Source organism: Lissotriton vulgaris, chromosome 3_1 (assembly GCF_964263255.1).
Source record: "Lissotriton vulgaris chromosome 3_1, aLisVul1.2, whole genome shotgun sequence".
NCBI lineage: Eukaryota > Metazoa > Chordata > Amphibia > Caudata > Salamandridae > Lissotriton > Lissotriton vulgaris.
The window spans coordinates 1172923202-1172935209 of record NC_141689.1 but is presented as its reverse complement, the minus strand read 5'-3'; positions in this window follow the sequence as shown (position 1 = coordinate 1172935209).

Here is a 12008-nt window from a genome sequence, read left to right as displayed (position 1 = left end):
TTTGGGGCCATGGTGCGCCGCATTGTAAATACGGCGCACCATGGGTGGTGGTGGCGTGGCGCACAATTACTGGCGCATCCCTGCTAATTTGCAGGGATGCGCTGGTAATTAAAAATCTGACCCTTAGTGTCTAGCATTACGCAGTTCTTTAAACTACACTCATGCATAATTTCACAGGCCAATGAAATTAACACAAAATTGAAAACAAATAAGCATAGCAGCAGCGCTACTGAGAAGGAGAGCAGTGCACCTGAAATGCACAGAAGGTTTTGAAAAATTATTTACCTACAGCGTAATCAGCAGCATTATTGCTCTTGGTAAAAAACAAAAATTTGCAAGATAATAACACACAGAGCAGGAGAAAACAGAGTAGTAAATAAATAGCTACTACTACTCACCAAGCCGGGGATCTCAAGGCCGAGCAGTTCGAGCAGATCGCGTTCCCGGTCCAGGAGATCCGTCCAATGGTGGGTGGCCTGGTTGTAGGTGCGCCGGACCCGAGAGTGTTGGTACATGGCCCGGTACACCTTTTCCCACCGCTTCCGGCGCTCCCGGATCCTGTAGCCGCTAGCTATCTTGCCGCCTGCCATGATGGTCCTGGAGAGGCGGCGCTGGACATAAAAGACTAGTGCGGCCACCTCCTCAGCGCTAAAGATCTCCCGGGCTGTGACTGTCTCCCCCCTCAAACGCCCGCACGGGAGCCGGGCACGGGGTGCGGGACCCTTCCCCTTCTCAGGATGCTTTCCGGCTCCCTTTACCATGGTCTGGGCAGAAAGGAAGCTAAATAATAAAGAAGAAATAGAATAGGGAAGTAGAAAAGAAAAGAGTTTAAAAAAGTAGTTTAAAATTAACCAAAAGTAGCAGTAAACACAAAAATATAGAGCTAGAAAAATAGAGGGATAGATAATAAGTAAAATAGATTTAAAAAAAACTTCAAACAAGCAAAGGATGGCAGAGATTCAGAGAGGATACAGAAAGCATGCCCAGAACTATAGCAATGAATGAGAAACAAGATGGCCGCGCCCGTTCACGACCGCGTTGGTAAGTTCGCGCAAGATTTACCTCGCGATCACACGCCAAATTGTACTGGCGAGCCACACACTTTGCGAGATTACACATCGCGCCCGTGAACGACCGTCAGGGTAACTTCGCGCAGTTGCGCTACAAGCGGCTCGCTAAAACGCACAAAACCTTGCGAACTAACACGCCGCAAAAAAACAAATCGCATATTCGCACGAATTCGCGGCTTCCGAATTCGATCTCGCACAAGTTCGCGCCCCGCGAATCTCGCAAAACTGCAGAAAAACGAGTTTTGAAAAACTGAAAGCACTCAGCAGGTGCAAAAGTTCAAACTCATCATTAGTAACCATTCCCTGTAGTGCTTCCTGAGGGGCCCCTCCAGAGTTCAGTTGCCTACTTGCAACTATTCTATGACCCTGCTCTGACCCTCACAGCAGGCTCATAGAATAGGTACAAGTAGGCCACAAAGGTCCTGGGAAAAAAAATTGCACTGCAACAGAAAGCAAATTACAAATAAGGGAGCAGGTGCCAGACTGGAATTTTAAAACAGTGACACATTAATAAATCAACCCCAAATTAATTCATGTCAGCTGAAGCAGGGCAGGTGTGCTTGCTTTCCCCCCCCATAATCTACAGTGATAAACCAGAGGGTGGAATTAATGTACCAGACGGTGGCATGGGTGAAACAGAGGGTGGCAGTGGTGAAACAGAGGGTGCTGTGAACCTGTGATGATGAACCAGACGTAGAAACAACATAGTCGCGACCGTTGCGAGCCGACAAGTAAGTTCGCAATTGCGAACTGGTACAAAACCATCGCGAACTGGCAGAAACCCTTGCGAACACAAAAAAAAATCCGCAAATTCGCGAGAATTCGCGGATTTTGCGGATTGCCAGTTCGCAAATACGCAAATTCGCGAACGCCAGATTCGCAAAATTCGCCCATGCTTACATAAAAGTTTCCTGAGTAGAAATAGTCACAAAAATAGATTAGGTAGCCATAAAAGTTAACTTACCCAGGTCTGACCTCCCCAAAGTGGCGGAATACGTCTCATCCACAAGACTGAAAGATAGACCAATTGTAACAGAAGGTTGTTACACTGTGGGAAACCGTGTTCTTCTTGCAGAAGTTAACGGTGAGACTAGAGGAATGTATTGAAGACCAAGAAGAAAACCTAGATTTTGTAGGATTCCCTGAAAAGGCGGAGAGCAATCTGCAGAACTCTTTCTTGAGCACTGGATTACCAAAATGATGCACCTTCAGAAACTGTCAAAATTCTTTACACTCGAAAGGGCTCACTGAGCATTGGTTTCCCTGCCGCACCCGAGTGCACCACTGTAGGCCACCATCGCTCATTAGTTTAACTTCAGGCACCACGACGCAGTCTTGAAGTGCATGCGCACAAGGGGCTCACCAAACTGTGAGGAGCTGCCCGTAGCTGTCTTCCTGAACTATACCCAGAAGGCCCAGAACCAGTATAAAACATTCATGGACATTAAAAAAACGACTGAGAAACCTTAACCTGTGTTACAGACTGATGTTTTCATAAAAACATTGAGTGGTGCAAAAAGGGAAAGTGCACTTCTTCTTCATGGCTGTTGAGGCCGGCGACTGGGTGGATATGCTAGACAGTGGCGAAACATCAGCCCTCATCCTCCTGGACCTGTCAGCCACCTTCGACGCGGTCTGCCATCGCACTCTAAAGGCATGCTTCCTAGTAGCCGGAATCCAAGAAAAGGACCTTGACAGGACCACATCCTTCCTCTCCGGCAAAACCCAGAGCGTCCGCCTCTGACCCTTCCGATCCGAAGCCACCAACATCACCTGCGGCGTCCCCCAGGGTTCATCCCTCAGCCCGACGCTGTTCAACATCTACATGGCCCCCCTAGCACAAGTGGCCCACCACCACAACCTCAACATCGTCTCCTATGCCGACGACACCCAGCTCATTCTCTTCCTCACCAAGGACCCACAGACCGCCAAATCCAACCTCCACGAGGGAATGAAGGCAGTAGCAGACTGGATGAGGAGCAGCCGTCTGAAGCTGAACTCGGGCAAGACGGAGGTCCTCATCCTTGGACCCACCCCCTAATGCATGGGACGACTCCTGGTGGCCGACCACACTGGGAACAGCACCAACACCCACCGACCATGCTCGCAATCTAGGATTCATCCTCGACTCCTCCCTCTCCATCTCCAAGTAGGTCAATGCCGTCTCCTCCTCCTGCTACACACCCTTCACCTGCTCCGCAGGATCTACAAGTGGATCCTAACCGAAACAAGAAGAACGGTGACACAGGCCCTCGTCAGCAGCAGATTGCAATACGGCAACGCACTCTATGCAGGAATCCCAGTGAAACATCCACGACGACTACAACGCATCCAAAACGCCTCCGCCCGACTGATTGTCAATGTCCCCCGCCACAGCCACATCACCCCCCACCTGAGAGACCTACACTGGCTCCCCGTCGACAAAAGGATCACCTTCAAGCTCCTCACCCACGCACACAAAGCACTCCACAACACCGGACCAGCCTACCTGAACAGCAGACTCAGCTTCCACATCCCCATCTTCCAGCTCCGCTCTGCCACCCTCGCTCTCGCCACTGTTCCCCGCATCCAACGTGTGACATACAGTGGCAGATCCTTCTCCTACCCCGCCGCCAAGACCTGGAACACCCTCCCCACCCACTTACGGCAGACCCAAGACCTACTCGCCTTCAGAAGACTCCTCAAGACCGGGCTCTTCGAACAGTAGCAGCACCCCCCCTCCCCTCAGCGCCTTGGGACCCTCACGGGTAAGTAGCGTGCTTTACAAATACCCTGATTGATTGATTGATTTATGCTGTATGGAGTTCCATTCCTGAGACTGACTAAATCTGGAATGACTTCTCCAACTGCACAGAGACTGTCGGTCCGCCTGCAGAGAAGGTCTTGGAGAGGCTCTGATGGCACCTTCATTGACACAGAAGTGGTGCCTGACTCGCAAGACTCCTTTCTGAATCAGCGGAGTAAACCCGAGTCTGGCACTGACAGCTCACTTGGGGGCCTGGTTTGAGACTTGAGCGACATATAGGTAGTACTGGGGTCAGAAGTGAGAGACTTTGTGCAGCTGTGGTACCTGTTGATCAGCAGCAGCTGGCAGACTTTATAGAACTGTTCATGAGGGGACTGTAATATGTGAGAATGCTATATTTGGCTTGATTTTTTGCCCGATGTGTTGGCGGCTACCACTGTATAACATCCTGAGTTTCTTACACGAGTCAAAAGTGAAGGAAGGCGCAGATGGGTTGCCTGATTGTTGGCATGCATTATGTTTGTATTCCTGGTTTGATAAGTGTACACAACACTGAGAATAAGGTGGGACACACCAGCTCATGCACTGCCTAGTACTTAACAGGGTGAGTGTTCATTACTGCCCATGGGGTGGGGGAGTTGAGAGGGGGAGAAATTTTGTTCCTATCTTTGTTTAGGGCAAATGATAGCTGGCCGTATGAATGTAGGCTATGGTGTGTGAAGTGAATTGAGCCTGATTGCCTGATGTGGCGAAGCTGGCCCGAATGCCCATTTTTGGATGGTTGTATGGAGTGTGCAAGATGGCAGATGATGTATTTAACTTCTTGAAGTGGAATGTCAGTGGGTTGGGACAGTTGGAAAAATGTAGCTGAGTACACACTTATGCCACTTTGGGCACTAAAGTCATGCAGAAAGGAAGGAAGGGGATTGCAAATTCCAGCGGGAGCTTTACCTGGGCAGCCAATTCATTACATGTGATGACTCAATAGCTTCATTTGCTTTGGATATGGGTCAATATCTACAATATCCTAAGATACCGGCAATGACCCAAGAGATATGGCCTTGTTTTCCAGAAGAGCCAGTATACCCTTGCAGATACTGACAATGCTACTGCAGCTGTTCAGAGGACTTCAACTGATGTTGTATTTATACCATGCAGTGAGGGAGGACCTGCCGAGGATCGTGCCTAGCGCACATGAAAAATGGAAGGAGGTGCTGGGTGAGAACGTATCCACGTGAGACTGAGAAAAGGTTCCTATGGTGTGCACACAGTGAGCTTCAACACGCGCTTTAAACAAAGACAATGAAATTACAGTCATCAGATGTATCTCTTGCCTAGGATGTTGCACAACTTATACATTAAGCGATCTGGCCAGTGTACTAGGTGTGGAGACCCTGCAGTAGACTTTGTGCGTGTGGTTAGGAGTTGCCCCTTACTTGGGAAAAGTGGTGCAAAGTTTAAATTGGGCAACTGGGTGGGAGGTTCCAAAGGCCCCACAGGAGATATTGCTGGGCCTCATTCCTGTTCCATCGAAGAAGCAATTTAGCCGTATGGTCCTCTTACTGGGTTTGCTGTTAGCGAAGTTGGAAATTTGGGAACACAGTCCTCCAGCTATGCTGAAGGGTTGTGTGACATATCCAAATGGGTGGTAGCGGAAGAAGTCAGAATGGAACATGTGAGTCGTGATGATTGCCTAAAAGATGACTTAGCAGCATGGGCTCAAATGTTGCAGGACCTGTGAGACACGACAGCTGCAGAAGCTAGCTCAGAGGTTTAGCTCTGGGAGGAGTGCTGAATGGGCATGATGAGTATTCTGAGACTCAATGACCTGGAGATGTTCATTGACGTGGGATAGGATACTCAAAAAGGGGAGGAAGAGACTGAGAAGAGAAATCACAAAGTCTGCTGAGGCTAATGTTCATGCTTACACCAATTGCTTCCAAACAGGATAACTACATGTATTAGCAATGCCTTTATAATAGAGGATAAGCAGCTGCAGGGTGTGAGGGGGGTTGGGACAAAACCTATGTGGAATGTATTGTTGTAATGACGTTATACAGACATTACTACAAGGTATGCTTAATGTAATGTATTAACCCTCTAAAAGCAATAACGTCTATTTAAAATGAGGGACACCCAGCACCCATCTATGGAGTGGCTCCCTGCCACAGAGCACGGCAAGAAAGCAATGTGCGCTGCCTTGCGTTACTCAAGATAACTTAATGTATGCAGAACCCCACAAGCTGCCATTGCTTACCTTTGCACAGCTCACTTAGGTTTTGCCTTGACCTTGCCCCCCTTTAAATGACGCAAGACCAATTGCAAAAGTGTGCACGCCTGGCCTATGGGTATTATTTACCTTTAATCACAATAGATACTCCAATTACACTATGTTTTCAAGACCAATTCTCAAAATACTGTATTATATATAAAAAAAAGACTAATGTGGTATGGAGAATGCACCTAGCCACTTAGGGAAGGGGGACCATGCTAATCATGTCCCTGTTGAGTAAGGGAAAGACAACTAGTTCTTTTTAGTTACCCTCACACACCCTAGTGGTGTCATGCTTCATCATCGGGTCACCCCGACCCCTAAAAGTCGAGGTGGGCTCGACCACAGTGTTGGGTAGCTCTTAGTATGATGAAGGCAAGGGGACTTAAACATAAAAAACCTTAATCTGATCCCCGTTTCCCTTTATTTTTGGGTCAGATCAGGTTATTAAAAAGTTATAAAAACTGGTCTTTTTTGGATTTTAATGGTCCTAAGACCCTAGTGTAAGTGCCAACATGTTTCAGTCCAACAAGGGCCGTAAAGGTCCAGGACTTTCTTCAGGGCAAAATTCGAAGGAATCCCCTTATATGTGTAGGGAATTATAAGAGGGAAGTCCCTATCCTATTTGTCTTACAAGGGAAGAGTAGCTTCTCCTCGTTGGTGTATGAGAGTGTTTCTGTATTGCCAGGCTCCACCTGTAGGGCACAAGAAAAAATTACAGAGAAACAAAAAATCATATATATAATAACTGTACAATTATAATGCGTAATCCATACACTTGCATGCTCGGCGAGTGGAGTGTAATATCCCACTCAGTGCCTGTCAACCATCTCGTTAAAAGGACCGGCTGAATATGGTGACACAAACATTAGGTCATTCATTATATTCTAGTGCGAAATCGATGTATAGAATACATGGAAATAGTGAATAAAATACCAGTAAAACATAGTCTCGATTGCAGAAGGACTCACAAACATACTGTCATGCTAACCCAATCTCATCCATTCATTCATGCCATGTGCACGTTAGTTTGTTCATATAGTGCTTTCGGTTGATCTTTCATTCAAACATATCATGTGCCCTTTAGTAATTATGGCTAGCACTTACCCAAGCTTTGGGGGGTATTTTGCCACTCAAAGGACCGGGGGTAACAATATAATGGTCCTAGTTATGTTGTGAGGGAAATGAAAAAGAAATTTATGTATGGAGGGGGGCCCCTACGAGAGATTGAGCATGTCGTAATCTCAAAAATGAAACTGATGAGAGAAAGGAAACGGGCTCGGTTTTTTATAAGAAGTGCCCGGCTCGTACCGGCCCGTGTCCACGACTTACTTGTTTTGAGATCTCACCGTTCAGGTAACCTTAGTTCCACCCAGTCCTCGGCTCTTCGCAGGAGCGGGGGGCTGAAAGGGTCGTTTTTAACGAGGATGCCGAGTGTGTTCCCTCGCTTCCGGGGTCCGCGTTGCAATGACGTGAGACCCGGAAGTGACGTCCATACGTGATTGTCTCGTACCGGATGTTTCGGGCTAGGTGTGATGGGAAATGTAGTACCGCGTTACATCGGAAGCATGGAACGCTATAGTAACGATGTTTACAGTCATTCTGAAATGGATTCACGCCTAATGAACAGCAAATGAAATACAGATAACGTGCAATTGGGTTGAGGACTCCACTAGATGGCATATGAAAGATAGGCGATGTTACCAGGACTCGTGAGAGATATAATGCCGATTCTACCAATACTTAAGGGTAACATTATTTTTGGAGGTGTGAAAGTATAATGGTGTTCTTAGTCAGTGTCAGCTCTAACAGGGGGGTCACCAGAAATAAAAATATATATAAAATTAACGGTAACACTATCTACTCAAAGGGCTCCAAAATGTTTTTGACAATTAATGAAAAAGAGGAATAGGATCTTTTTTGTGGGCGAGGCAGAAAAGATGGGATTAATGTAAAATGTCCATGTGGTTAGGATCCCCCCCTAGTTGCTAATACCTCCCAGATACACAGATTTAGGAGTCACTGCACATTCTGCTATATTTCCTTTTTACTTGAAATATGTTGGATACTCTAAACCCTAGTGTGTATCAGGAGGTCACTTGCGCAACTGGCCCCATGGTATAGAGTCATTCAATCCCACATCATAAGTTCTCAAACGGTATACCCACCGTTGTTCCTTTTCCAGGAGTACTTTTTGTAGGTTGTTTGTCGTTTTGATTTTTTCGATGACAGTCCATTCAAAATCTGTGTCTTTGTGGCCCTTCTCCACATAGTGGGCTGTCAATTTTGTTGCGGTAATTGCTCTCCTGATGGTGCTTCTGTGCTCACAAATGCGGGTCTTTATTTTACGTGAGTGATTCATAAAAGGGGGTGGTGATGAACAGAGTGTCTGAATTAAGCAGACCACTCTTACCCAGTCCAAAGATCAGGGCTTGATCCATCACCGTTTTTTAGCTCACTGCACCATCCCAGCTCAGAACCTGGCTACATGCAAATTAGTCTGTTCCTGTCCCAGTGCATGATGGGAACAGGGCAAACCAAACTACCAAGCCAATTCTTATACTGGGAAGGAAAAAAGCTTCCGGGGACCGGTTTCTGGCATTTCAGCCATCTTCGGCCCGGCTTGCTTGAATCCTGATGGTGCAATGAGCAAGGGACTCACATCTGAGCATACCCTTCCACGCTTATGGTGGACAAAATGATTCATAAAAGGGGGTGGTGATGAACAGAGTGTCTGAATTAAGCAGACCACTCTTACCCAGTCCAAAGATCAGGGCTTGATCCATCACCGTTTTTTAGCTCACTGCACCATCCCAGCTCAGAACCTGGCTACATGCAAATTAGTCTGTTCCTGTCCCAGTGCATGATGGGAACAGGGCAAACCAAACTACCAAGCCAATTCTTATACTGGGAAGGAAAAAAGCTTCCGGGGACCGGTTTCTGGCATTTCAGCCGTCTTCGGCCCGGCTTGCTTGAATCCTGATGGTGCAATGAGCAAGGGACTCACATCTGAGCATACCCTTCCACGCCAATAACGGTGATGGATCAAGCCCTGATCTTTGGACTGGGTAAGAGTGGTCTGCTTAATTCAGACACTCTGTTCATCACCACCCCCATTTCTGAATCGTTTTTGGCCACTATAGGTGTGGCAGGGTATACTCAGACATGAGTCCCTTGCTCACTGCACCATCAGGATTCAAGCAAGCCGGGCCGACGACGGCTGAAATGCCAGAAACCGGTCCCCGGAAGCTTGTCTCCTTTCTGGTGAAGAATTGGCTTGGTAGTTTGGTCTGCCCTGTTCCCATGATGCACTGGGCCAGGGACAGACTAATTTGCATATAGCCAGGTTCTGAGCTGGGATGGTGCAGTGAGCTAAATAACGGTGATGGATCAAGCCCTGATCTTTGGACTGAGTAAGAGTGGTCTGCTTAATTCAGACACTCTGTTCATCACCACCCCCTTTTCTGAATCGTTTTTTGTCACTATAGGTGTAGCAGGGTATACTCAGACATGAGTCTCTTGCTCACTGCACCATCAGGATTCAAGCAAGCCGGGCCGACGACGGCTGAAATGCCAGAAACCGGTCCCCGGAAGCTTGTCTCCTTTCTGGTGAAGAATTGGCTTGGTAGTTTGGTCTGCCCTGTTCCCATGATGCACTGGGCCAGGGACAGACTAATTTGCATATAGCCAGGTTCTGAGCTGGGATGGTGTAGTGAGCTAAATAACGGTGATGGATCAAGCCCTGATCTTTGGACTGGGTAAGAGTGGTCTGCTTAATTCAGACACTCTGTTCATCACCACCCCCTTTTCTGAATCGTTTTTGGCCACTATAGGTGTGGCAGGGTATACTCAGACATGAGTCCCTTGCTCACTGCACCATCAGGATTCAAGCAAGCCGGGCCGACGACGGCTGAAATGCCAGAAACCGGTCCCCGGAAGCTTGTCTCCTTTCTGGTGAAGAATTGGCTTGGTAGTTTGGTCTGCCCTGTTCCCATGATGCACTGGGCCAGGGACAGACTAATTTGCATATAGCCAGGTTCTGAGCTGGGATGGTGCAGTGAGCTAAATAACGGTGATGGATCAAGCCCTGATCTTTGGACTGAGTAAGAGTGGTCTGCTTAATTCAGACACTCTGTTCATCACCACCCCCTTTTCTGAATCGTTTTTGGCCACTATAGGTGTAGCAGGGTATACTCAGACATGAGTCCCTTGCTCACTGCACCATCAGGATTCAAGCAAGCCGGGCCGACGACGGCTGAAATGCCAGAAACCGGTCCCCGGAAGCTTGTCTCCTTTCTGGTGAAGAATTGGCTTGGTTGTTTGGTCTGCCCTGTTCCCATGATGCACTGGGCCAGGGACAGACTAATTTGCATATAGCCAGGTTCTGAGCTGGGATGGTGCAGTGAGCTAAATAACGGTGATGGATCAAGCCCTGATCTTTGGACTGGGTAAGAGTGGTCTGCTTAATTCAGACACTCTGTTCATCACCACCCCCTTTTCTGAATCGTTTTTGGCCACTATAGGTGTGGCAGGGTATACTCAGACATGAGTCCCTTGCTCACTGCACCATCAGGATTCAAGCAAGCCGGGCCGACGACCGCTGAAATGCCAGAAACCGGTCCCCGGAAGCTTGTCTCCTTTCTGGTGAAGAATTGGCTTGGTAGTTTGGTCTGCCCTGTTCCCATGATGCACTGGGCCAGGGACAGACTAATTTCCATATAGCCAGGTTCTGAGCTGGGATGGTGCAGTGAGCTAAATAACGGTGATGGATCAAGCCCTGATCTTTGGACTGGGTAAGAGTGGTCTGCTTAATTCAGACACTCTGTTCATCACCACCCCCTTTTCTGAATCGTTTATTTTACGTGAGGTCATCCCTGCATATAGTAGGTGACACGGGCATTTTATGAGATAAATTACCCCTTCTGAATTGCAATTAGTGTGGGACCTCTGTTCCCAGGGTGTTGGTAAGCCCAGATCCAGATACTTAGTATTTTGCGTGAATTCACAGGCTATACATGTACCACATGGGTAATGGCCCACAACTGGTTGTGCATTCCAGAGTGTCAATTGGGTACTCATCTTCGGTTGGAAGCTGTTGGTATGTACCAATGTATCTCTCAAACTCCTGTTTTTCTTAAAAGAGAACATAGGTCTCTCCAGTTGCAATTGATTGGAAGTCAGAATGTTCCATTTTTTGTTTACAATCTTCTTTATTTCATTGGAAGAAGAATTATAAGTTGTCACACAGATCAATTGTTTTGTTTCTGTGTGTTCATGGGTTTCAAGGAGTGTTACAAGCTCTTTTTTTTGGCATTTTCGATGATCCTGGTTGGATATTTTTTCTCCTCTAGCTTCTGGGTAAGAATCCTTGCCTCTTTTTTGTAATCCTGAATATTTGAACAATTTCTGCGAATTCGCAAAAATTGTCCTACTGGTAGGTTTTCTCTAAGAGCACGGGGGTGATCGCTGTCGAACCTTAGTAAGCGGTTTTTGTCTGTGGGTTTTGTATAGAGAGAACTGTTTAATGTACCATTTTTGGAATAGATGTTGATATCCAGAAAAGGGACTGTCTCCCTATTTTTGCTCACTGTAAAGTGTAGGTGTGGATTCTGCTGGTTAATCCATCTCTCAAAATCACTCAGGCTTGCTTCGTCTCCTTTCCAGACCATATGGACATCATCAATGCACCTGTACCATCTACAGATATTGGTAGTGTATGGATTTGGTGCCCAGATGTATAGTTCCTCAAAACGACTCATGTATAGACAGGCAATACTTGGAGCAAAAGTACTGCCCATCGATGTTCCGTGGGTCTGGAGATATAGTTAATCTTCAAACTTAAAAAAGTTTTCAGTTAGGGCTAGACGAATGAGGGAGACAACCCATTCTACAGGTGCCAACCATTCCCATTCTTCATTCT